The sequence below is a fragment of the Capricornis sumatraensis genome, chromosome 15, assembly GCF_032405125.1.
Source record: "Capricornis sumatraensis isolate serow.1 chromosome 15, serow.2, whole genome shotgun sequence".
NCBI classification, from domain to species: Eukaryota; Metazoa; Chordata; class Mammalia; order Artiodactyla; family Bovidae; genus Capricornis; species Capricornis sumatraensis.
Window position 1 is genome coordinate 12267411 of NC_091083.1, and position 27453 is coordinate 12294863.

Below are 27453 nucleotides of genomic sequence, written 5' to 3' on the forward strand. Positions count from 1 at the left end.
CTTGCTACTCTACAGTATAATTCAAAGTAGATAGTAAATGGAAATTTAAAAAAAGATGGCCCTATTTTTCACAGCATTTCTATGCATTGCAATAAGTCTTAATATCTTGGAGGGTTGTTATTTGAGTTTAGGCAGAATCATGCAATTCTTATTGTCTCAGCATGACTGGACCACCTCTTCAGATTTCATAATAGGAAAATAGCACAATATGTGCTTTCATTCCTCTGGCAGCCAGAGAGGGATGTGATTGTACTGTTTTCTCAGTCAAGAAGTATCACTGTTTTTGTCTTCATATAACTACATGAGGGTAGTTTTCTTAAATAGTATTATTTTAGAAAAGTTAGCATATTGTTTTAGTTTCTCTCATTTAAATGTATAGCATATGGCTATATATTCAACAAGCTATTCCATAAAATTCCTCTTTTAAGTGAGTTTTATTTGATAATTGCTTTTTTATTATAAAATAAGAGATGTGTATTCCAGAGGGAAAATATTTTAAGTAATACTTATGTATTAGTCAGCCACTGCTGCGTAACAAACATCACAAAAATTTTATTGATGTAAAACAATAAGCACTATTTCTCACTTAGACACTTGTTATCCAGTTGAAATGGTCTTGCTTCAGCCCTGAGGGTTGAGTTTGGTCTATATTCCACACATTCTGGGACCCAGGATGGGATCAGTAGCACTACAGGGCAGAATCTTTCCATATCAGAGATTAGAAACTTCCAGAGGAAAACATGGAAACAAGAGATGCCTCTTAAGATCTAGGCTTGGAACTGGAACAATATCATTTCTATCCACATTCTATTGACCACATCAGGTTACCCAACAAAGGTCAACATCAGTGACACCACACCATCATCTTTAAAAATACAGTGAACCGTAGAATCTTTATGTCTAAGTTTAAAATTCATGAAATGTTACTTAAAATAATGCTCATGCTATACTATATAGTTACATTTCAAAACAAAAAACAGGATGAAAGTAACCAGTTTGACAGGCTTCCCTGGCGGCTCAGTCAGTAAAGAATCCACCTGCCAGACTGAAGACCTGGGTTCAGTCCCTGGGTGGGAGGATCCCCTGGAGGAAGGCATGGCAACCCACTGCTCTCGCCTGCAGAATCCCCATGGACAGAGGAGCCTGGAGGGCTACAGTCCATGGGGTCACAAAGAGTTGTACCCAACTAAGCAACTAAGCACGCAACAAGTTTGACAGATTGTTGTTCATTTCTTACTTTTTCACATTTTATTTTCTGTTTAATCTTCTGAGTTAGAAACAAGCTCAGACAATTCAAAGAAAGTTAATTCACAATTTCATCAAGGAAGTAGTGCAACTTTTTAAATGCTTTATTTTATTAAAATTTTTTAAATATAAATTTATTCATTTTAATTGGAGATTAATTACTTTACAATATTGTATTGGTTTTGCCATACATCAACATGAATCCGCCACAGGTATATATGTGTTCCCCATCCTGAACCCCCCTCCCTCCTCCTTCCCCATACCATCCCTCTGGCTCAACCCAGTGCACCAGCCCCAAGCACCCTGTATCCTGCATCGAACCTGGACTGGTGATTCATTTCACATATGATATTATACATATTTCAATGCTATTCTCCCAAATCATCCCACCCTCTCCCTCTCCCACAGAGTCCAAAAGATTGTTCTATACATCTGTGTCTCTTTTGCTGTCTCGCATACAGGGTTATTGTTATCATCTTTCTAAATTCCATATATATGCGTTAGTATATTGTATTGGTGTTTTTCTTTCTGGCTTACTTCACTGTGTATAATCAGCTCCAGTTTCATCCACCTCTTTGAAGTGAAGTCTCTCAGTCGTGTCCGACTCTTTGCGACCCCATGGACTGTAGCCTACCAGGTTCCACCATTCATGGAATTTTCCAGGCAAGAATACTGGAGTGGGTTGCCATTTCCTTCTCCACCTCTTTAGAACTGATTTAAACTGAACATTACTTGAACTGTTGTTGTTCAGTTGCTAAGTTCTATCTGACTGTTTGTGATACCCATGAACTACAGCACACCCGGCTTCCCTGTCCTTCACTATCTCCTGGAGTTTGCTCAAACTCATGCCCATTGAGTCAGTAATGCCAACCAACCATCTCATCATCTGTTGCCCCTTTCTCCTCTTGCCCCCCATCCTTCCCAACATCAGAGTCTTTTCCATTGAGTCAGCTCTTCACATCAGGTGGCCAAAGTATTGGGGCTTCAGCTTTAGCACCAGTCCTTCCAATGAAAATTCAAGGTTAATTTCCTTTAGGATTGAGTGGTGTGATCTCCTTGCTGCTCAAGGGATTCTCAAGAGTCTTCTCCAGCACCACCGTTTGAAAGCATCAATTCTTTGGCACTCAGCATTCTTTATGGCCCAGCTCTCACATCCATACATGACTACCAGAAAAACCATAGCTTTGACTACATGCACCTTTATCAGCAAAGTGATGCCTCTGGTTTTGAATACACTGTCTTAAACTGTTAATTTAAATATATATATATATATATATATATATATATATATATATATATATATTCTAGTATTTCAAAGACAAAGATAGTGAGGTATAATTTCATAGCTTATCTAATTACTGATCATTATATGTAGAAGGATTTTAGAAAACTTTGAAATTCATATTAAAGATTCTTTTAGATAACTGTGCTTTCCAAGCTCTGTATAGCCATTGTATACACATTACATATGCCTACTGATTTGAATTTGTTGATTGTGATGGAGATTGTATGGGGATAGGTGATGGTTATATGTGAGAAATATTTATTAACCCACTCCCTCAAAATGGTTCTTTTAGTATGTGTTTTACCTATTGAGGTGGCTCAGACAGTAAAAGCATCTGCCTACAATGTGGGAGACCCAGGTTTGATCCCTGGGTCAGGAAGAAACCCTGGACAAGGAAATGGCAATCTACTCTAATATTCTTGCCTGGAAAATCCCATGGATAGAGGAGCCTGACAGGCTATAGTCCATGGGGTTGCAAAGAGTCAGACATGACTGAGTGACTTCACTTTCTTTCTTTCTTTTCCTGTTGAGAAAACTCAGTCTCAAAAAACACTCAAAAAGAAAAGGAAAAAAAAAAAAAAAACACACCCCATAGGGACTTACATTTACCAAATAATAGATACGGCTCATATTCTTCTCATGGATTGGACCAGTGAATGTAGTTCATGCCCCTCTGACTGCTGATACAATTTGAAGAATCTCCATTGTAATGCTACATTTGTTCTGTAAGTAAATACTATTTTTTAAATTAAATATACAAGCAACTTATGCAGCTCAATTCCAGAAAAATAAATGACCCAATCAAAAAATGGGCCAAATAACTAAATAGACATTTCTCCAAAGAAGACATATGGATGGCTAACAAACACATGAAAAGATGCTCAACATCACTCATTATTAGAGAAATGCAAATCAAGACCACAATGAGGTACCATTTCACACCAGTCAGAATGGCTGCGATCTAAAAGTCTACAAGCAATAAATGCTGGAGAGGGTGTGGAGAAAAGGGAACCCTCTTATGATGTTGGTGGGAATGCAAACTAGTGCAGCCACTATGGAGAACAGTGTGGAGATTCCTTCAAAAACTGGAAATAGAACTGCCATATGACCCAGCAATCCCACTGCTGGGCATACACACCGAGGAAACCAGAACTGAAAGAGACACGTGTACCCCAATATTCATCACAGCACTGTTTATAATAGCCAGGACATGGAAGCAACCTAGATGTCCCTCACCAGATGAATGGATAAGAAAGCTGTGGCACATATACATTAAAAAGAACACATTTGAATCAGTTCTAATGAGTTGGATGAAACTGAAGCCGATTATACAGAGTGAAGTAAGCCAGAAAGAAAAACACCAATACAGTATACTAACACATATATATGGAATTTAGAAAGCTGGTAATGATAATTCTGTATGCGAGACAGCAAAAGAGACACAGATGTATAGAACAGACTTTTGGATTCTGTGGGAGAGGGAGAGAATGAGATGATTTGGGAGAATGGCATTGAAACATGTATAGTATCATGTAAGAAATGAATCGCCAGTCTAGATTCGATACAGGATACAGGATGCTTGGGGCTGGTGCACTGGGATGACCCAGAGAGATGATATGGGGAGGGTGGTGGGAGGGGGGTTCAGAATGGGGAACTCATGCACACCCGTGGCAGATTCATGTCAATGTATGGCAAAACCAATACAGTATTGTAAAGTAAAAATAAAATAAAGATCAAAAAAAAAAAAAGCTAATAAAATGATTAACATAGGGCTTAATACATGTTAGCTATATGTAGCATCATTATTACATCAGGTGTCTCTGAAAGAACTTTTTGTGTCCCTGAAACTAGCATAGTCAAATGACAAAGACATGCAAGGGAAAAAAAAATGATAATCAAATTAAATAAACCAAATATTATAACCAAAAAAATATATTAAATTTTGGCAGCATATCCTTTCTTTCAAAACAGTCTCAATAGATAATTCTCTGCCATTCAGTGGATCCTAGCATATAATTTCCTTCACTCTTCTGATAATATAATTGAGTTCTTTTATAGTCTTCTTAAGGATTGCCTGTGGTCATTGAATAATTTTTATCATTAACTGTTAAAATATATCCTATGACTATTTGTGATTGACTGCAATATACATATATTGTCTATAACCCTTAATGTACACTCAACAGTAACTGTTGGTAATGACTTTGAACTGTTGATTTGTGCAGAACAAGTACAGACATGTAGTATAAATAAAGGAAGGGGGACCCTCCCCACTTTTCACTGGCATAAGCATGATTTGTTTATGAAAACACTTTTATTCAGCTTATGAATAGTAAGAAATAATGATAAGCAACCAACGTTTTGTTAAGTAATACAACTTGTAAAATTATCATAGCTGAGAATACTGCTTTTTGAAAAAATGACTTTATAGGCTTTGACCCCATTTTGAACTATCTCTGAATCCTAAAGATAATAAGAAATGTGAGTACCTTCTAGACAATGTAATTTAATTGCAACAGTTGTGGGAGTTTCCTACAGTTGTTGACGGATCACCCACAGCTGACATGGTTCTACTTGATCAGAGGATAAAAATAGTAGAAATAGAAAGACTTTAGACCATTTGTATGTTTTTAATGAGTTGGAATTCAAGAAAAAAAATCTGATTCCACTAAATGAGTCAAGACCTTCCAAAAAGAAGATGGCATTTTTAGCCAAAAGATAGTTCTGTGATGTCTCTTGAGATGTGTAATTTATCTGAATACACATTGCCCTCATCTGGCATTTCCTGGAGGCTAAGCACTGTCATAATCATGACCTTCCTTCACTAGCACACTACCTGGAACAGAGTAGGTGCTCAGTAAATGTCTGAAGAGAGAAGAAAATCTTAGAATGTTACTTGAAACTTTATAGAAAATATTTGTCTTGAGTATCTTTTTTCTCAGTCCTCTTCCCAGTTATTCCTGGTAGTGTTGTTTTTTGCAGATTCTATATTTATAGCATATTTATTTTAAACAAACATGTTTTTAGAAATTAAGATTAAAATGTTTCTTCATAGAAAAACAGTGTAACAGTGCAATAAATTAAAATCAACACCTTATGAAAAAATAAATAGATTTTAGGGTTTGTTATTCTAAAGTAAATTGTGCATTTCAAGTTCTAAATTCTAAAATTCATAATGTAATTTTTAGGCACCATTAAACATGTTTGTAGTTGGCTACTTTGTTGTAACAGATTTTTGTTACATTTGGTTTCATTTCCTCTATTATCATGATTCTCTTTCCATTTACTTGTTACTAGAAGTTTCCTTTTCTTCTGTTTTTGTTTTATAATTTTGTAGGAAATGGCAACCTACTCCAGTATTCTTGCCTGGAGAATCCCAGGGTCGGGGGAGCCTGGGGGGCTGCCGTCTATGGGGTCGCACAGAGTCGGACACGACTGAAGCGGCTTAGCAGCAGTAGCAGCAGGGGAAAATGTATTCTGTAAACCAGAAGAAAATAATGCAAGATTATTCAAAAAGCATGATTTGAAAACAAAGTAAATATTTCCTTTTCAAAATAATGTTTCTTAAATTATTAATAGAATAACATTTCAACATCTCTCTCTACATAAATATGTGTGTGTGTGTATACATAATATAATGAGTCTTTTGAAGTATAGTTTATACATTACTAAGAGACTAAGGGTACTCAATTTTTCTTTTCTTTACCAAATGTTTTTCCTTTCTTTTCTTGTCTGCACTGCAGGGCATGTGCAATCTTAATTTCCCAGCTGGGGATCGAACTCCTTGCATTAGAAGTACAGAGTCTTAACCACTGGACTACCCAGGAAATGCCCTCAATTTTTCTATAATTAGTAATTTAATAGCAAATAAGTGTAGATGTGACTAATAGTATTTCATAGGAAAAAAATCTGTAATATCTTTCGTAAAACCCAAGATTAGCCTAATTTTAAATATGATTTTTATTGGAGGGGTCACTGTATGGTTAATACATTTAAAGACAAATGAGATGATCATTTTCCACTGAATGATCTACGTAGCAAGGGTCTATCATTGATGACGGCAAGGGTAGGAATATTTCATCTATGAATGACCCCAATTAATAAACCTCTTTCTAGCAATTGTTATGGGTAGAAACATTGTTTTCCTGGCTACAGTTTAGCATTTTGGCCTTTTTCCTCAAGTATATTACAGAGAAATGTTTTCTTTAAGGAAGAATATGGTTTAGGTTATTGTCTTAGTATTTCTTTCCTTCTTTCCATCCGCTGATTTCTCAACCTGGCAGCTTCTGCAAGTTTCCTGATTTGAGATTGGCCTTCCTACTACATAGTCTGGAGTCTAGGAAATATATATGTGGTTTTACCTGGATGTTTTATTCAAAATCAAGCATTTAGGTTTTCAGTTTAAATTCTACCCCTTCTACTTCTGTAAAAGCATAAATCAAATGATAAATCTCATGAAGGTGAAGTGGAAAGAAACTTTAAGCTGTCTATATTTAAGGACTCTTACAAGACTATGGTTTTTCCTGTGGTCATGGTATGGATGTGAGAGCTGGACTGTGAAGAAGGCTGAGCGCCAAAGAATTGATGCTTCTGAACTGTGGTGTTGGAGAAGACTCTTGACAGTCGCTTGGACTGCAAGGAGGTCCAACCAGTCCATTCTGAAGAAGATCAACCCTGGGATTTCTTTGGAAGGAATCATGCTAAAGCTGAAACTCCAGTACTTTGGCCACCTCATGCGAAGAGTTGACTCATTGGAAAAGACTCTGATGCTGGGAGGGATTGGGGGCAGGAGGAGAAGGGGACGACAGAGGATGAGATGGCTGGATGGCATCATGGACTCAAAGGACGTGAGTCTGGGTGAACTCCGGGAGTTGGTGATGGACAGGGAGGCCTGGCGTGCTGTGATTCATGGGGTCGCAAAGAGTCGGACATGACTGAGCAACTGAACTGAACTGAACTGAACAAGACTATGCATGTCTTCAACTACTACTATTGTTATTAGTTAAAAGAAAATATAAATAAAAATTTTAAAAAACTAAAATAAAAAGTACTTAAATTCTATCATGTTAACATTAATAATGTAAAGTTTGAAAAAAAAAAAAAAAGATCCTGTATGTCAACCATTCCCACTATTAGAAACACACACTCCTAAAACCTTACGACCCACTGAATATAAATTAATATTTTAAAACAAGAGCTGTATTAACTCTGAACCAAAGACTTGCACAGTTATTTCAGATTTTTAATCCTCCCAACACACACAGACATGCACACATGGGTACCACAACATTGCTTCTCAATAGCTTGACTGTAACCTTGAGAAAATGTTTTAGAGAAAACCTTCAGAAAAGAAACAAAACATAGTTCCTGTATTTAATCAACAGGAGCACTTTATCTTATGCTTAAGTTTCTGATGCTCTGAAGTCCAGCTCTAGCTTTGTTCTGTTTGTTCAGTGGGACTGAAGTGAGGGTTTTAGCATCAGTTCTTCACAAAAAGATGTCTCCAAGGAAAATAATACTTTCGGGGGTGTGATTTGATTCATAAAAATAAGCTACCAAAAGGGAGCTTTTTTTTTTTTTTTCCTAAGAGTCAGTGTTTAGGTACTTTGTTAAAGAGATACTTACATAAATTTGTTTCCTGTCCAGTTCAATTTCATAGGAAAAAAAAATGTGCTTTGAGAGTTTGAGGCAGAAAATATTACTAGGGAAATTGTAGCAAATGTTATATCCATTGAAATACCATTTGTGTCTTTGTTTAGCCACAAAAATATAGCAAGTTGCCAGAATCCAATATATTCTACTGACTGAATTTCATTTCAGTTTTACTTATTTATTGACAGCAGGAAGTCATCTAGAGTATTAGATGTTGCATACAATACAAACATGCTTGACGTCTCTTTTAAAGGATTTTAGTCAGTAACGCAAGAAAAGAGGTGCGGATACATGGAAAGGTCAGTCACAACAGAATATTTAATAAGTCAGTAGAATTGGCTTGGTCCTTGACGATGGTGAGGAGATGGGGGGATTCTTTAAAATATTGAACAAAAAGATAAGGCCAACTGATGGGTACGCAGAGGTGTGTGTTTTAATCTTTTCACAACCAGATGATGAGACACGTGTAGGGAGAGAGCAGGAAACGACTGCTGGGCATACAGTTTTCACGCAGATGTAATGAAGGATGAAGCGTGAAGCGTAAGTTCTGCGAATACTAGTCCTTTATCAGTTCTCTCCTGGGTTTGATCAGAAGACTGAAGGCATGTGATGACAGAGAATAAATTATAATTGTGCATCCATCAGAAAGTAGCATAATTTCCAACTCAAATTGGTTTAATTGTAAGGTGTGTTGTTACTGTGCAGGATAGGAAAACCAAAGTTGGAACAGGCATCCGGCTTTGCTTGGCTTCTCAAGAATCTTCTCAGAGGCTCAGTTCCGGCTCTGCTGTCTCCGGCATCCTCTTCCGCATGAGACTGGTCCCTCTGCGTTCACAAGATGGGGCCAGCAGTCTTGTTCTGTCTGTTCTGAAGAATCTCCGCCTCCATGCTCCCAGTTACTCTGAGGACAGTGATCCTTCTGTCTTTCTGTCCTACACTGACTGGCCTGCTCAGTTCTGAACGCATCTCTTCCCAAGAGGGTGCGTAGATGGAGGCTCTGGATCGGCAGAGACTCATCAGGAGAGATGATACTGTTCTGAGGGCGGCAACACAGTGTCCACTGCAGGGGCGTGGCGAGACAAAGACGTGCGCTCCAACAGTCAAGGGTGGGGAAGGCACTTCTTGTCAAAGCCGTAGTGCTGTGACCACCAGGCACTTTTAGGAAAACTTTGTGGGCAGAATATGTGCTTGTAGAAGAGAGCTATCTTTATGAAACAATTTTCCCCATGATTATAAAAGCAGTACAGATTCAATATAAAAACTTTAGAAAGCACTGCAGAATATAACAATCATTTATATCTTACTGTTGAGAAATAATCAAAGTTACCATATTGACATTTCCATTTATCTTGTGTGTGTGTGTGTGCACATGCCTAAAGATATTGTACACTTGTTATGGTACTAACTGTTCAAGTTTGTGTGCCTTTCTTAACGTTGTTTCATTAACATTTCCCAACGTCATTAAGATTTCATCATACATTTTATTGTAATGGTTGCTTAAGATTTTATCACATGAAAGCCTTGATAAGACTCCTCTACAGGCAGCTACAAACCTATATAAATATTCCTTTACTCTAAACTGTTTGAATTACATCAGTTTTTGTTTTCTTCTAACACTGTGGCAAGTATCTTCATAATAAATTGTCATCTGAATCTCTGATTATTTCTTCAGAAAAGCTTGTTATTAGTATCATTAAGTCCTGCTATATGAATATTTTTATTCTCAATACATATTGTCATAAAGAGTCTCTTGTTGAAGGTAAAAGAGGAGAGTGAAGAGCTGGCTTAAAACTGAACATTCAAAAAACTAAGATCATGGCATCTGGTCCATCACTCCATGGCAAAGTGACAGGGAAAAAGTAGAAACAGTGACGGACTTTATTTTTGGGGACTCCAAAATCATTGCAGACAGTGACTGTAGCCATGAAATTAAAAGACACTTGCTTCTTGGAAGGAAAGCTATGACAAACCTAGACAGCATATTAAAAAGCACAGTCACCACTTGGCCGATAAAGGTCCCTATAGTCAAAGCCAAGGTTTTTACAGTAGTCACATACAGATGTGAAACTTGGACCATAAAGAAGGCTGAGTGCCAAAGACTGGATGCTTTCAAATTGTAGTGCTGGGGAAAAAACTCTTGAGAGCCCCTTGGACTGCAAAGAGATCAAACAGGTCAATCCTAGAGGAAATCAGCCCTGAGTATTCATTGGGAGGACTGAAGCTGAAGCTCCAGTACTTTGTGAAAAGCTGATTCATTGGAAAATATCCTGATGCTGGGAAAGACTGAGGGCAGGAGGAGAAGGGAGCAACAGAGGGTGAGATGTCTGGATGGCATCACCGACACAAAGGACTTGAGTGTTTGGGCAAACTCAGGGAGACAGTTAAGGACAGGGAAGCCTGGTGCACTATAGACCGAGGAGTTGCAAAGGGTCAGACACGACGGAGCGACTGAACAACAAGACTGTCCCCGTTTGCACCTCTACTCCTCTGCTTATTCTGTGGGTTCTAACTGTTGCTGGCATTATTCTAATGATTATTTCACAATTCCCTTTGCCTGTAGTAATGTGTAACCTCACTTTTCAGCTCCAAGAGATCAAGCTGCAAATATATTTTCCATCACTGAGGATCTTTCACCACCATCTGGCTGCATCCCTTCCTTCCTTAATTTAGCACTTTTCTTTTAAAAAGTAGAAGTGGGGTATTTACTTGTCATGTTTGTTTTTTACGGGTTTGTTTTGTTTATTACTTTCTAAACTATTTCATGCTTTGTTTAATACTTTCTAAACTACTTCTTTTTATTTCTTGGCCTAATATCTACACAGACTTGAAGATACAAGCACTCGAACCTTCATAGACTCCACAGAGGATAAGCGGTGAATGAATGAATTAATGAAAAGGCAAATGAATGAATGAATGACATAAAATGGAATGACAATGCAATATCAGGGAGCTTGGGCTAAAATTTGCTGTGGCCTTATTAAGTCTATAAAATTTGCAAATTACTTCATAAAAGTGCTTTACAGGTTTTAGCACTTTAACGATGTTTACAGTTTTTTGAAAGAGACAAAGATTCTAGTCTTGTGGCAGCTTGCCAGAACTGGGAGAAATTGTGCACACAATTATGCTATTAAGTTATTAAAGGTGGTGAGAAATTTACACAAACCAGACCTTGAATTGTTTTAAACTCTGTGCCATTGAAAAGGCTAGCAAAGGACCAATCATGTCCTTTAACTCCTTATTCATTTTAAATTCACCTTTATTTCCCGCTTGCCCACATTATTGTCTTGTTAAGTAAACAAGAATTATGAATTTTCTTTATCAGTTAATAGCATAAGATTAATGTTCACAGGTAAAAGGTCTTATGATTAAAGTTCACAGCATCAGGGGAAAAGTAGTCAGTATATCCAAGTGCATGGGAGTTGGAGAAAAAGAGTTCTTTCATGTCTAGAATCATCATTTTTGTCTCGGGATCTAATACTGTAGGAGATAATTTTGTGAAAGCTTCTTGAAAGTAGTAAAGCACTATATAGATGTAAAGGATTAGTATTAGTAGTGTGGTAAATCATTTTTCTGACGGTTGGTATAGGCCATTTATATTTTTTAAGTAGATGAATAGAAGGAAAATATGTTTTTCTCCAAGAATGGCTGATTTCTCCCTCTAGAGTTGCTGAAACACTTCTCCTGGTTTGATTTGATTAATCCCTATGCCATCCTGGTGAGACAGATTGGAGGCTCACGTTGCATTTTTATGGGTCTTGCCTACATTAAGTTTCAGATATATAGATGTCATTTCTCACAAGTGTTGCTCACTAGTCTTTCTCGTAATTATTCCTTTTATCACTGAATTTCAGAGAGACACACAGGAGAGACCCTAGCAGGGAGCCCACTGCAGAGGTGATTCTTGTTACTGCATTTGGAAGCTGGTGATAGGGGCTCTGAAGACTTTCCTGAGGCTTTTAGGGGAAAGAGGTGGGTGAGAAGCTCTCAGAAAGCTCAATGAGGGGGCAGGGCCCCTGGAAAACTGACTACTCAAACTTTCCCTCTGCAGTTTTCACTGAGTGTTTATAGGCTTTGCTTTTATGTGAGAAAACTAATTATGGAACATTCCAGAACTCTCCATAAAAGATGAACTTGGGGAGTTTATCAGCTCCTAGGGAATCGTAAGAAAAGGATCAGTCCAAGAGTTGGAGCTGAAAAGAGTCAGGGGACTTGGTGTCTGCCAGCTGGAAAAAAGTTCAAGACGCTGAAGAGCCCTGGAAAATAAACTTCAAGCCATCTTGAAGTCCTGGCTTGTGTTTTGAATTTCCACTCCTGGTGATGTCTGTGGATATTTACTTGGCTTTCTGAGGGACCCTTTGCTCTGAGCATCCAAGGGGCATCACTGGTTTCCCCACCAGTGTCCACATGGAGTGGCAGATGAGAGGGTAGGTAGTGTGATTTCAATGATTATATACATGTAGGAACTCAGATGCAGAAAGATCGCTCAGGAAGACAGAAATGATAGTCATATGATACAAACTTCTATTTCATTGTTTTGTCTACAATTTTTTTTAATTTGGTCAAGTGATATTTGAGAAATGTATACAAAAAAAAAAAAAAAAACTTAAACCAAAAAAAGTCCATGCCTTCCAGGCAATATGTTTTCCCTTAACTGTTTCAGGCATCACCAGATCTGTTGGGACCAATGGTGGCGTCTGGGCTCACTGTTCGTAACTCCTCTGAACTCCCTCCACTTTCTGGCTGAGTCTGGCCTGGCTCTCCGCAAGGGTCTGCAGCCTTCTCCACTGAGTCTGTTTTTTCCTTCCACACACCATGTACATCAGGCCTTAGAGGAAAAGAAGGTGACCTCTTTGCTCCTAAAAAACACTTTCAGACCATTGTTCCCTCCTCTTCTAAAACAGAAAGGCAGCTCTTCTGAAATATCTGTTTATGTGTCCTCAGCTTCTACCATCAAAAGTTAATTACTTCCCTCCTGTTACTCACTGTCAGCTCTAAGAAATTTTGGCACGCATTTTTTGTTTGTTTTCCTTTTCTCTACAACTACTCTCTCACTTCTTGGTGGCTTCAATAAGAATGGAAGGTTCCTCCATCGCCTGAGCCGATAAGTGCCTTGAATTCTCTCCTTCAAGTATCTTCTCATCCAGCCTTAGCCACGCACTGTGAGCTCACAATCTTCAACAGCTGCACCAGCTCCATAATATTAGTTTCAGGCCCTGCACTCTCTGACTCCCACTCCATGTCTTTGCAGTGCATTTCTTGAATCCAACAAGGAGCCATGAAGCTCACACGGGGCTCTATATTTGAGCCCACCACTTCTTACCATTCATGTTCTCACTTCTCCAGCATGGGGCTCACATGCCATCTCGACAGCCTTTCCAAAGTACACTCTCTCAACTCTCTTGACTCCCTCTTTCAAAATCGCCTAGAAAAAACCCCTGCTGCTGCTACTGCTGCTAAGTCGCTTCAGTCGTGTCCAACTCTGTGAGACCCCATAGACGGCAGCCCACCAGGCTCCGCCGTCCCTGGGATTCTCCAGGCAAGAACGCTGGAGTGGGTTGCCATTTCCTTCTCCAGTGCATGAAAGCAAAAAGTGAAAGTGAACTTGCTCAGTCGTGTCCGACTCTTCGAGACCCCATGGACTGCAGCCTACCAGGCTCCTCCGCCCATGGGATTTTCCAGGCAAGAGTACTGGAGTGGGGTGCCAGCTGCTGATTAATTCCTACTTCCTGCCTCCTCTCCATTTGTTCCCAGGCAGCTGAACATGGCTGGGGACTCTCTGGTCTCAAGTGGGCCCTCAGCCTGCTGGAGAGTCTTTCCACATTCTTCCAGTGAAGTCACTCCCCCGTCACCAAGACAACCACTTTACACCTTCTTCACATATTATACTCAACCCCAATTGACTTATTCTCAGCGGTTTCCTGCGAAAATAGAAGCCATCAAAAGAGAACTTCATTTTCAAACAGCTGAACCTCTTGCATCCTTATTCCCTCCCTGGATCCAGGACCCTCTGTCACTCAGTGAGTTTGCTTCTCCACCATCCATTTTATCTTTTCTCCTGACTCCAATATCTCCCATCTTCAAAACAAAACAAAGTAAAACATCCTTCATCCCATGACCCCTTCAACTACTGTTCCAGGCCCTTAGAGCAGAATTTCTCAGATGACCTGTTTCTGTTATCTCTCTGCTTCCCCACAACCATTTGCTTGAACTCACTAGTCCTCTTGCAAACCATGCTTGTTAAGGCCACTGTTGACTTGCATTTTGTGGAATCTAACCTTCTCTTAGTACACATTGCAGCAACCTTTGACATAATGTTCACCTTCCTCGATGAAACAACTTGTTCCTTGTACTTAGGCATCTTTCTCTTTTCTTTTTTTCTTATTTCGCTAGCTATTTATTCTTATTTTCTTTTCCTTGTTCTTCTTAAACATTCAGGTTCTCTAGGGTTCAGTTCTAGGCCCTCTTTTCCTCTCTGTCTCTACTTATTCCCCAAGGGATATTAACCAGACCCATAGCTCTAAATATGATTTATCCTCAAGAATTCAGCCCCTAATTCTGCCCTATGCTCAATACTCATGCACATAGCTATTTATTCAGTATTTCTAATAGGCATTATAAACATAACATGTCCACAAAGAGCTACAGATTTGACCCCAAACTCAACATTCCCAACACTTGCATCTTAAAAATTGGTACTCCCATGAACCCAATTGCTCAGGACACACACACACACTCAAAAATCCTCTTGGATTTATCCTCGAGCCTTGTTTTTTCCCTCTCTCCCCCTTCTTCCTTCCATCTCCTGTTCCCTCCATCAAATCTGGCTGACTTTACCTTCAAATATTGAGTTGGCCAAAAAGCTCCTTTGCGTTTTCTGTAACATATGGCAAAATCTGAATGGACTTTTTGGCCAACCAAGTATATCATTTTTTTTTAACAGTTTTTTTTTTTGGTCTTTATTTTCAACTAGTATGTAAGCTCCATGAGAGAAAGTATTTGATATTGTTTGTTACTGTTTCTCCAAACAGAACTGAAATTGACAAACTGTGACCCATTGACCAAATCTATCTCTTTGCTAAATAATTTTCACATTTTTATATAGTTAAAAGCATTTTTTTAATAAAACTTTGTGACACGTGGAAATTATATGAAATTAGAATTTTAGTGTCCATAAAGTTTTATTGGGACACAGCCATGCTCATTCATTTACATTTTGTCTGTAACTATTTTCTCATTATAGTGGCTGAGTTGAGTAGCTGTTGCAAGGAGCCTTATGGCCCACAAAGCTGAGAGTATTTACTATCTGATCATTTACAGAAAACATTTGCTGACCTCTGTCCTAGACTACCATTCTCTCAAGACTTAAATTTATTTTTCCTATGAGTTCCAATAAAAATCTCAGAACTGAGTTTTATTTTCCTGAATCACACAACTATTCCAGGACCAACTTTGGAACAGGGATTATGTTAAGTGTTAGTCACTCAGTCGTGTCTGACTCTTTGTGACCCCATGGACTGTAGCTCACCAGACTCCTCTGTCCAGGCAAGAATACAGAAGTAGGTAGTCATTCCCTTCTCCAGGAGATCTTCCCAACTTAGGGATTGAACCCCAGTCTCCTGTATTGCAGGCAGATTCTTTACCATCTGAACCCCCAGGGAAGCCTTGAACAAAGGATTGGACCATAATTAATTGGAAGATCTTGAGTCACATATGGGAGAAGGCAGTGGCCACCCACTCCAGTACTCTTGCCTGGAAAATCCCATGGACGGAGGAGCCTGGTAGGCTGCTGTCCATGGGGTCGCAAATAGTTGGACATGACTGAGCAACTTCTTTCACTTTTCACTTTCATGCATTGGAGAAGGCAATGGCAACCCACTCCAGTGTTCTTGCCTGGAGAATCCCAGAGACAGAGGAGCCTGGTGGGCTGCCGTCTATGGGGTCTCACAGAGTCAGACACGACTGAAGTGACGCAGCAGCAGCAGCAGCAGCAGCAGCAGCAGCAGCAACAGCAGCAGCAGAGTGACATATCCATTTCTGTAGCTGGTGAATGGGGAACGTTTAACTTCTTCTGAATCATATGAACTGAATATGGAAGGGAGACTGTGACCCCCAAAACAGTGAAGTTGACTTCTACATGTATGCTCTTTTTAAAAGATGTGGTATCCAAAACCCTGTGGTTCAGTCCTCCTGGGAATTACAGCTTTTTGCTGATAAGTCACACTCATTTTACTAGAGGATACTTCTTAATACCTCAGACTTCTGAATCTCGAATAGGGTCTCTGCTTTTTAAGAATCCATGGACTTCCAACATACATAATCATTGTCTTCTGAAGCTGGTTGTGCTGGGACGGGACATAGTCCAGAAAGTATAGAAAGAACAATGCTCTCTGGGTCAGTGTCCTCTGAGCAGTCCCATGGATGCTCTGGAGCCACCTCACAGAGGTTCTGGGCCAAAGCCAGGCTGCTGGTGCCACTTGCACACCCGGCCTCATTGGCAATGGCAGAGTAAGGTCCTGTGAGTGCTGTGCATCAGTCCAGCTCCCTTTCTTCACTGTGAGGGTTAAGGACCACCCAGCCAATATGGGAGGTTATCTGCTGCCAGTTTTTCCTAATTTACCAGGCAAATCATGGCCTTTCAAGACTTCAAAATCTATGAGAAGCTAGGAGGACAGATTTATGACCAAACTGTGTCTGTATCCCCTCCACAAAGGGATGCCATTGACACTTATTAAAAACAAAGACTTTTATGTGGTCAGATGTATGTTTTAGGGAGCTCGTTGACGGCAGTTTGGAGGCTAGATCATAGTGAGGGGAAACATCATGGGCAAACAGAATGACAGAACATAGTGTAGGCATGAGGGTTTCTTCCCACTCAAGTTGCTTCTTAGTTTCCATCCCTGAAGTCCTGAAGAAAGCCTTGAATCAGTGTAAGGTTCTTACATCACAGTGTAACACTGCAGGTGTTTCTGAGAGCCAAGCTGAAGATAGAGCAGATTTTAGAAATTATGGCACTCTATCTGCAGAATGGAAGCTGTTTATTCCTTATTGATTATTTTAATTTGAGAATTGGGCGTCAACACTCGTGATTCATTCTTTACACGGCAGCAAAGATTTAACATTTTGAGCTGCTCTTTGTTAGCATCTTCTCCTTTGCACAACGATACTTTATTCACAATTCTGATGTTCCTTTTCTGCTCATATTCTCTCATTGAGAGTTCTTGATAGAGAATACATTTTTTTCTGCAATAGAAATTATACTTTATACGTGACTAACAAAAGCTGACTATCAAAGGGTGACAACGAAGCTTTTGCATTGTGTTGGCCAAAAAGTTTATTAAACTGGTCACGGTAGATGCAAAATCATGTTGCTTCTGTTTCCCATTTAATTGTGGCATAACCTGAGCTTTGCTCAGCCTGAAATCTCATATTATTTACTTTTTCTGGAGTGAAGTCCAGCTCACATAGAGGCCCCCATGGGCTGTGATTATATTCTCATTAAAAAGTGCTGTTATTATAAACAGTGCTGCAATGAGCATTGGGGTACATGTGTCTCTTTCAGTTCTGGTTTCCTCAGTGTGTATGCCCAGCAGTGGGATTGCTGGGTCATAAGGCAGTTGTTTGCATTCCCACCAACATTGTAAGAGGGTTCCCTTTTCTTCACACCCTCTCCAGCATTTATTGCTTGTAGACTTTCGGATTTCAGCCATTCTGACTGGCGTGAAATGGTACCTCATTATGGTTTTGATTTGCATTTCTCTGAGAATGAGTGATGTTGAGCATCTTTTCATGTGTTTGTTAGCCATCTGTATGTCTTCTTTGGAGAAATGTCTATTTAGTTCTTTGGCCCGTTTTTTGATTGGGTCGTTTATTTTTCTGGATTGAGCTGCAGGATTGCTTGTATATTTTTGAGATTAGTTGTTTGTCAGTTGCTTCATTTGCTATTATTTTCTCCCATTCTGAAGGCTGTCTTTTCACCTTGCTTATAGTTTCCTTTGTTGTGCAGAAGCTTTTAAGTTTAATTAGATCCCATCTGTTTAGTTTTGCTTTTATTTCCAATATTCTGGGAGGTGGGTCATAGAGGATACTGCTGTGATGTATGTCAGAGAGTGTTTTGCCTATGTTCTCCTCTAGGAGTTTTATAGTTTCTGGTCTTACGTTTAGATCTTTAATCCAGTTTGAGTTTAGAAAGCTGTGGTACATATATACAATGGAGTATTACTCAGCCATTAAAAAGAATACATTTGAATCAGTTCTAATGAGATGGATGAAACTGGAGACAATTATACAGAGTGAAGTAAGCCAGAAAGAAAAACACTAATACAGTATACTAACACATATATATGGAATTTAGGAAGATGGTAACGATAACCCTGTATGTGAGATGGCAAAAGAGACACAGATGTATAGAACAGTCTTTTGGACTCTGTGGGAGAGGGCGAGGGTGGGATGATTTGAAAGCATGGCATTGAAACATGTATAATATCATATATGAAATGAATAGCCAGTCCAGGTTCGATGCATGATACTGGATGCTTGGGGCTGGTGCACTGAGATGACCCAGAGGGATGGTACGGGGAGGGAAGAGGGAGGGGGGTTCAGGATGGGGAACACGTGTATACCTGTGGTGGATTCATGTTGATGTATGGCAAAACCAATACAATATTGTAAAGTAATTAACCTCCAATTAAAATAAATAAATTTATTTTAAAAATAATGATAAAAATGCTGTTAATTTAAAGCAATCTCCTTTTTAAATGGCCTTCAGTTCAATCAGCAGATTTTCTTGTGAGTTTCCAACAATGGTCACAAACGGTGGTCACAGAGAGTGAATGACACCTCTTGAGAGTATAGTAACTATGCTTTTGCAAACACTGACCAGTTTAAGGACTAGGCCTTTCAGCATTTGTACAATAAAGAAGTTTGGTCTATAAAAGATTTCATTTTCATTGTGTTCTTCTATGGTGCTCTCTCTCTTTCTCTCTCCCCCTACACACACACACACACACACACACACACACACACACACACTCACACACAGTTCTATGGAAGTAAGGAGGATCGATACTTTCGGGAGAACTGGGCATCTTAACCCCCAGATATGGGGAAGAAGAAATAAGAAGAAATGGTAGCTATTTTCAGCAACTTGGAGATGTACTATACAAAACAGGCCAGTTGCCGAGTAGACTTGCTCAGAGGTGGATGAACTGGAAGCAGTGCCCACAAATTACAAAGAAGCTGATCCATTTTGGCTCAGTTCCACAACCAACTTTCTTAAGAATACCCACTCCAACAGTGGGGTGAGCTACTGTCAGGAATTAGTAAAATCCTTATCTTTTCCAGGCATTAAAAGCAGAGATCCCCTTGGCCATCTGTTAGAGATGCTGTTGCAGAGATTCTTAGACTGTGTACTGGACAAAAACATTGTTAAATGAGGAATGAGGCGAAGGGGCTCTTGCTTCCTCTGAGCACATTTTCCACATGGAGGCTTTGTCTGTGTGTTTCTTTTCTTTTTGTCTACATTGTTTTTAATAACATGCTGAAATGAGTGTTAAAACTCTAATAAAAGGTGGATAGAAGAGGCAGATTGAAATCAAGACTCTGAAACATGTAAAGAAAACAACGAAAGAGTGATTCTGTTTTTTTGTGGTCAAGTTGTCATCAACCAGTGATGTGAGTCTCTACTTCTCCCACTAGATTCCTTTGATACTAGACCCATCTGTGCCTCTGTGAGAAGGCTCTTAGAAATCCAAGATCTCTTCCAGTTCCAAACCCCCAGACATACGTCAGAATTAATTCAGGGAAGCAAAACCGTCATGATTGTTAAGGGATGGGGAACTGATGATAAGACCGTCATTGTTCCTGTTGTTTAGTCAGTAAGTCGTGTCTGACTCTCAGTGACCCCATGCCAGGCTCTTCTGTCCATGGGATTCTCCAGCCAAGAATACCGGAGTGCGTTGCCATTTCGTTCTCCAGGGGATCTTCCTGATGCAGGAGTTGAACCTGCACTTCCTGTCTCCTGCTTTGGCAGGCAGGTTCTTCACCACTGAGCCTGCAGGGAAGCCCAGTTATAGGACAAGGGTCTTACAAATTGTGAGGAAAGCTGGGAAATAGGGTCTTACAGTGTTGGAGGATCCACGAAGAGTCATTAACCAGACCTCCTGAAACAGCGGTGGGAGTAGATTCGTCAGATTTTTCATGAAACTAACGGAAGCTGGGCACACCCAGCTACCAGATGGTGCAGCCAAGGGGAGCTCGTGTTTGTGCGGGGCCGTCTGCCTCTGTGTTGAGGCTGAGACCTGGAGTCACTGTTGACTTGGGCCGCTGTAGGGAGGAAGAGCTATAAACAGCAGAGGAGAGTGAGAATCAGTTGAAATCTGCTGACACGTTTGTGTTTGTCTCTTACCCCACTTCACTATGATGACTTACCGACAATAATGGCAGCCACTTTACATCCACCCAGCAAGCCATGTGGGTCCCTGCGTAGGCCGCATCTCACCCAGAATCATTCAAAGAAGGGGATTCTGTGAAATGTAGGTTCAGTTTAGCCAAGTTGACACGTGCCATATTTTCATCTTTAACTAAAAGCAGTCACTCTATAGTTTCTCCTTTAACTCAAGGACTACTCAACAGCGCCATTAATTTTCAGCAAATTTAATTCAGCCTAAAAGTAAATCATACTTTTCCCTTTGAAGGTTACCTATTTGCTACAAATTGCCACTGGCAAATCCACCTTTTAGCAATGAGCAGTTTATATTCTTATCTTCTTTCCCCTCCTTTGTCTTTTAATAGGGATTACAGTCAGTTTTTTTTATTCCTCCATGTCAGAAAGGAAGTATTCTTCATTGAATTTTCTTAGAAAATTTCCAACTGGTAGATGTTCAGTATTAGAGCAACAGTATGTAGCAAAATAAAATGCCGCCTTTAATAAGGGCACCTGTGCTAGGCAAGAGTGTTTCTGGTGTTTCTGTTAAAGGAAATCATACATCATGAGTAGCTAGAGAAAAAACACCACTGCATATTTATAGAAGTCAGAGCAGCAGAAACGACTAAATTTATTCCATATTCGTCCTTTGATTGTTCAAGCACAGACCACAGATTTATGGAATCACACATGTTCTTTCTTTTGAGTTTCTCTATCTGAATCTCAATCTGAAGTGGAATTGTGAAAGCAAAAGCAATTAAGTTCAAATCAGTGAATTATGCCTTTGCTTGTCATTCCATAAGTGGTTTGACTGAATTTGAGGACCACGTCACGTGTCTTTTTAAAGGGATAATGTTTGCACCTTTTCTTTCTCTTTTACAAGTCCCGATAGCAACCTGAGAATTTGAATATACGTTAAAAAAAAGCTTAAAAGTTCCTGTTCCTCGTGAATATAAATTAAATTGAGAATATTTTGAGTATGAGAATGAGAACCTTTTCATTATTTCTCAAGTTTTTGAGAGAAATAACTTATTTCTCAATTAGGAGAAAGAATTCCTGAGGTACTTTTAAATAGAGGTGAAGATTGAGGAAGCCGCTGAAATATTCCAGAAGAGCTCAACATCCAGGAGAGAGATTATTCTGCTGTTCCCGGTTGTTTGTCCCTCCTTTCCTTGTAAAAGGATTGTGCCGCCTTCCCCATTGTTATATGGTTTGCTTTGCTACTGTGTAAACATGCAGAAGACAGGTTTAGCCACACGACTTACTTTGGCCAGTGGGATATGAATAACCACAATAAGCATGGCAACCAAGTAGAAGGTTTAGGAAACATCACAAGTTTTCCTCTTCCCTCTTATGCTTTTTTTTAGCCATGAGATCTTCATGCCTGTTCTGATGGAAAATACATAGAGAAGAACCACTGCCGATTCACAACATATAAGTAGAGCGAGAGATGTGTCTTTGTTTTTCTGTTTTTGTTTTCTGCAAGCCACTGAAATTTGGAACCTGTTTGTTACCACAGCAAAAGTTAAATACTCTGGAAAGTATAAAGAAACTGTGTCAAACTGCTAACAATGGATATTTCTGTACAATTGTGATTATACGTTATTATGCATTTTCCCCCCTTTTGCATATTTTCCATGTTATCACTATCATGTATTTTATTTATAATCAGAACAAAGGAAATTCTTTCTTTTAAACATTCCTTTTGGTTCTTTTAAACAACAAATATCATATCATAAAGACAAATATCATATGTTAACACCTATATGTGGAATCTAGAAAAATGGTAAAGATGATTTTATTCACAAAGCAGAAACTGAGATACAGGCATAGAGAATATAAACATATGGATGGCAAGGAGGGAAGAAGGAGTTGTGGGAAGAATTGGAAGATTGGAGTTGACATATATACACTGTATTACATATTTATTTGGCTATTTATTTGTATTTATTAATATTTGAGTATTTTCTTATTTAATGATTTGCTAATATATATACACTATTGATACTGTGTCTAAAACAGATAATACAGCTCAAATTATTTAAATTATTTTACTTTGAGCCTCTTCTTCTGTATGGCATCTGTACCTGAGATCACATTCAGAGAATTTCCTTGCATTTCTTAACTTTAATTTTTGTGGCAGATTTTAGTAATGCTGAAAATATGACCTTGCACTTCAGTTCAGTTCAGTTCAGTCGCTCAGTCGTGTCTGACTCTTTGCGACCCCATGAATTGCAGCATGCCAGGCCTCCCTGTCAATCACCAACTCCCAGAGTTCACTCAGACTCAAGTCCATCGAGTCCGTGATGCCATCCAGCCATCTCATCCTCGGTCGTCCCCTTCTCCTCCTGCCCCCAATCCCTCCCAGCATCAGAGTCTTTTCCAATGAGTCAACTCTTTGCATGAGGTGGCCAAAGTACTGGAGTTTCAGCTTTAGCATCATTCTTTCCAAAGAAATCCCAGGGTTGATCTCCTTCAGAATGGACTGGTTGGATCTCCTTGCAGTCCAAGGGACTCTCAAGAGTCTTCTCCAACACCACAGTTCAAAAGCATCAATTCTTCAGCACTCAGCCTTCTTCACAGTCCAACTCTCACATCCATACATGACCATTGGAAAAACCATAACCTTGACTAGAGGGACCTTAGTTGGCAAAGTAATGTCTCTGGTTTTGAATATACTATCTAGATTGGTCATAACTTTTCTTCCAAGGAGTAAGCGTCTTTTAATTTCATGGCTGCAGTCCCCATCTGCAGTGATTTTGGAGCCCCCCAAAATAAAGTCTGACACTGTTTCCACTGTTTCCCCATCTATTTCCCATGAAGTGATGGGACCAGATGCCATGATCTTCGTTTTCTGAATGTTGAGCTTTAAGCCAACTTTTGCACTCTCCTCTTTCACTTTCATCAAGAGGCTTTTTAGCTCCTCTTCATTTTGTGCCATAAGGGTGGTGTCATCTGCATATCTGAGGTTATTGATATTTCTCCCGGCAATCTTGATTCCAGCTTGTGTTTCTTCCAGCCCAGCATTTCTCATTATGTACTCTGCATATAAGTTAAATAAGCAGGGTGACAATATACAGCCTTGACGTACTCCTTTTCCTATTTGGAACTAGTCTGTTGTTACAGAACAGTGTCCAGTTCTAACACTTTTATTTATTCATTCAACAACTATTTCTTTTTTTATTGGAGGCCAATTACTTTACAATATTGTATTGGTTTTTCTAAAGTGCTCACTAAGTACTAGGCTCTGTGGGAGATGTCGGGGCTATAACAGTGGGCCCAACAGACTTGGGTTCTGCCTTAAGGGAACTTACATTTGAGGAGGCAGGCATTCATCAAAATCCATAAAAAGTGGACAACCAAGTTGTGAGTGTCCTAAAGGGGACAAGGATGATAGGATGTGAACATATAAAATGCAGAACTGGGATGTCTTCACGATATTGGATACCCATTAAAGGGACTATCTTAGTAATGATGTATCACTTAGTGGGTTTGTTCATGTTCTCCTTTAATAAAACGGAAATAAATGCATGAATCCTTTAACATATCTTTCCCCTGGCTGCCCGTTATGCATCCTGTGGATTACAGACACCTGAATTACAGCCTACGGGTTTGCTGTTGGGAATTTAATATTCTTATTAGTTGGTTCTTCTGGTCTGTGTGGATCACCAAATTTTTACTGGATTGGAATATTACAAATTTTACACAACTATCATGAGTCAAAACAACTTGCTGTGTATTGAGTTCATAATATATTGGGTTATATTATGTTGGATCCTGTAGAATTCAGAGATGAATCATAAACTAAAATAGAAACTCAAGGAAGGTGAGGAGGGGCAAGCAAAGAGCGGTGCCTGTCTCAGCAATACCTGGGCTAACAAGTCCTCCGAGTGATTATGATGCTAAAGTTTGAGAACCACTGGTTTAGGAGATGAAGAGTAAAGAAATTATTCAAGCTACTTTACTATAAGGCAGCCTGGTAAACTGCCTAAAATATAGCTATGAAGTACTGTCTATAATGTCTAATTTGCTGATTATAACTAATTTAATTTTGTTTGGAATAAAATCCCTACCCATCTCCATAAATTCTCCAAAAGTTGAGAAGAAGGAAGCATATCAGATTCACCTGAGGAACTTGATCACATCACCTGAGTCTCTCCCTACCCTGGTCCCAAACCCTTGCTGCTGCTACTGCTGCTAAGCTAGAGGGAGATAATAGATAACCTTAACTATTCAGAATGTTAATTTTATTATATTATGTTTGGATACCAAGTAATCCAGTGATATTGATTTTGATTCACACTTTCTGCCTATGTTTTAGCTTATTCACTAAAATTTGACTGTTCTCATGAGTGTTTACTTTTACATGGAGGAGGTGAAATCAGAATAAAGTGATGAAGTTAGTTTTTACTTTTGATTGCCACATACTAGTTGTATGACTTTGGGTAAGTTATCTAAACTTTCTGATAGGCCTCAATTTCCTCATCTGTAATATTGGTTTAATATTCTCAGCCTGCTTCACAGGTTATTGAGAGGATTAATGGCAATAACATTTTGATGATATATAGCACATATTAGGCTTTTTAAGTCTAACAGTGATGGGATTTTCCCTTTTTCCTAGAGATATCTTTCTCCTAGATTCCTAACTTATCAATAATGGATAGTGGATATCAATAATATAGAAGGTATTTGTAAAGAATCATTTTAACCTTTAGTAGTATAATTGTAGGGAAAAACTATTATCTATCTTTCTATCTGTCATCTATCTATCAGTGAAATACAGGCAGGCACTTCTGTATTAAGAACATATATCTATTGGGTCTCCATTCAATTACAGAATTAAATTAATATTGACAGATTTATAAATGGCTCAAATAGACAAGAACCATTTGACTTCCAAAAATATGGCTGATGAGAGACAGAAGATGACTTAACAAATGTTAAACCTTTTTCCAAAGCTCCTCTAACTAAAGACCATGGTATCAGGATAGCAGTGCATAAGTCAATAGAACAACAGAGAATTCAGAAATACACTCAAGTGTACATGGAAATTTTGACCCCTGGGTCAGGAAAGTCCCCTGGAGGAGGGCATGACAATCCACTCCAGTATTCTTGTCTGGAGAATCCCATGGACAGAGGAGCCTGGTGGGCTATGGGTCATGTCGCAAAGAGTCGGACACGACTGAGGCAACTGAGCATGCATGCATAACATGTAATGGAAGATATTTCGGTTAACTTGAACAGGAATATCTTATTTAATAAATAGAGCTGACAAAATCAGCAACTTATTTGAAAGATAGCAAAGCTGTCCTGCTCCATTTCACAGATGGATCAACTTTATATGTAAATAGATTAATATTTAAATGTAAAACATTAAAGTGAAAATTTGAATATTTATATAATTCTTGGGGCAGAGGAGTACTTCTTAAGAAAGAAAGTCTATAAATAAAAGGATAAGCTATTTAAAATTTTTAAATTATAAAGCAGAATATAACAAACAAAATTAAAAGAAAAGGAATAAAATGGAGAAGTATTTGCTATGTATTTAATAAAGAATTAGTCCTTAGTGCAGAAAAAGCTATTCAAATTGCCATTTAAAAAATCAGCAGAAAAATAAGCAAAGGACACAATAATGTATCCAAAATTGCCCCCCAAAATGCTTATTTTTCTATTGTTAGACAAATAAATACAATAATATATTTTATTTGTAAACTGCAAAGAGTAAAACTATGAATTTCATCCCATGATGGGTAGAATGTAGAGGTAGGGAAAGGGACATTGCCATACATTTTTTTTTTTGAGGCCATATGCTATATTTAAAAATTTTGCAAGGCAATCAAATAATATTAATAAAATTCAACCGTGCAGGTCCCCACTAAGCACTCACATTTCAGAGAATTTATCCCACAAAATCAGATTCCAATAACATTAGGATATATGTGCAAGGATGCCTCGTTTGGTATCTTCTATAATGGCATTGATCTGGAAATAATCTAAATATCTTTCAATGATAAAGTGACTGAATCACTTATGGTACATCCATCCTATGAACTATGATAAAGCTTTTTAATGCAGTGTTTTAAATTGTAACTGCTGAGTTGGAAGGCTAGCTACTTAAAGGCAGGGCTGCATTATTGAGAACTCTGAGTATATCAATTCATATTGGAAAAAAATAAAACCCTACATATATGTATATATGTACTTATAAATCCATGACAAGGAGGAAAAGTGTGAGAAGATACACATAAAACAATGAACATCACTAATGTTTGGAGTTTGGCTCTGGAGGAGAGTTGATGGGGGAGATTAGTTTTTTCATTAAACGTCTCATCTAGTTTTACATGTCATAATAAGCATATAATAACTGTGTAACTTAAAAATATAATAAAGATGGAGGTCAGATCATGTTCAGTCCTCAGTTTACATTTAATAGCACAGGTCTGGAAGGAGTCATCCCAAGTCACTAATTTTGGAACCTCTTAGGGAGAGAGAGATATTAGGGAAGGAAAGAAACAAGAGCATTAGTTTTTTCTTGTATGTATTTTTATCTCTATTAATATGTATATTTTTTCAGTGACTACTAATTCAATTATTTCTCTTGTGAGTTAAAAATAAATATATAACTTTCCCTTTGTATACCCATGAAGTATAGCAGGGTCATTTTTTCTTCTTCTTATTGGTAGTCAACAGTTATTGGAACATTTATTAACAAGCATAATAGTTCTAATTTGGTTGAAGAGAATAGCCATATATTAGCCTAAGATCCAATGCCTTGCAGAGATCTGTCGTTCCATGAAAGTATTGACTTGTAGTGGTCCCAGCTAGGAAATACAAAATGCAATCCTCAGAT

General features: G+C 38.7%; 1 protein-coding gene across 1 annotated transcript in view; it reads left to right on the forward strand.

Moving 5' to 3' along the window:
• Window positions 1-27453, forward strand: part of MACROD2 (mono-ADP ribosylhydrolase 2) — a 2306040-nt gene that overhangs the window by 1148572 nt on the left and 1130015 nt on the right. The gene's annotated exons all lie outside the window — the stretch shown is intronic.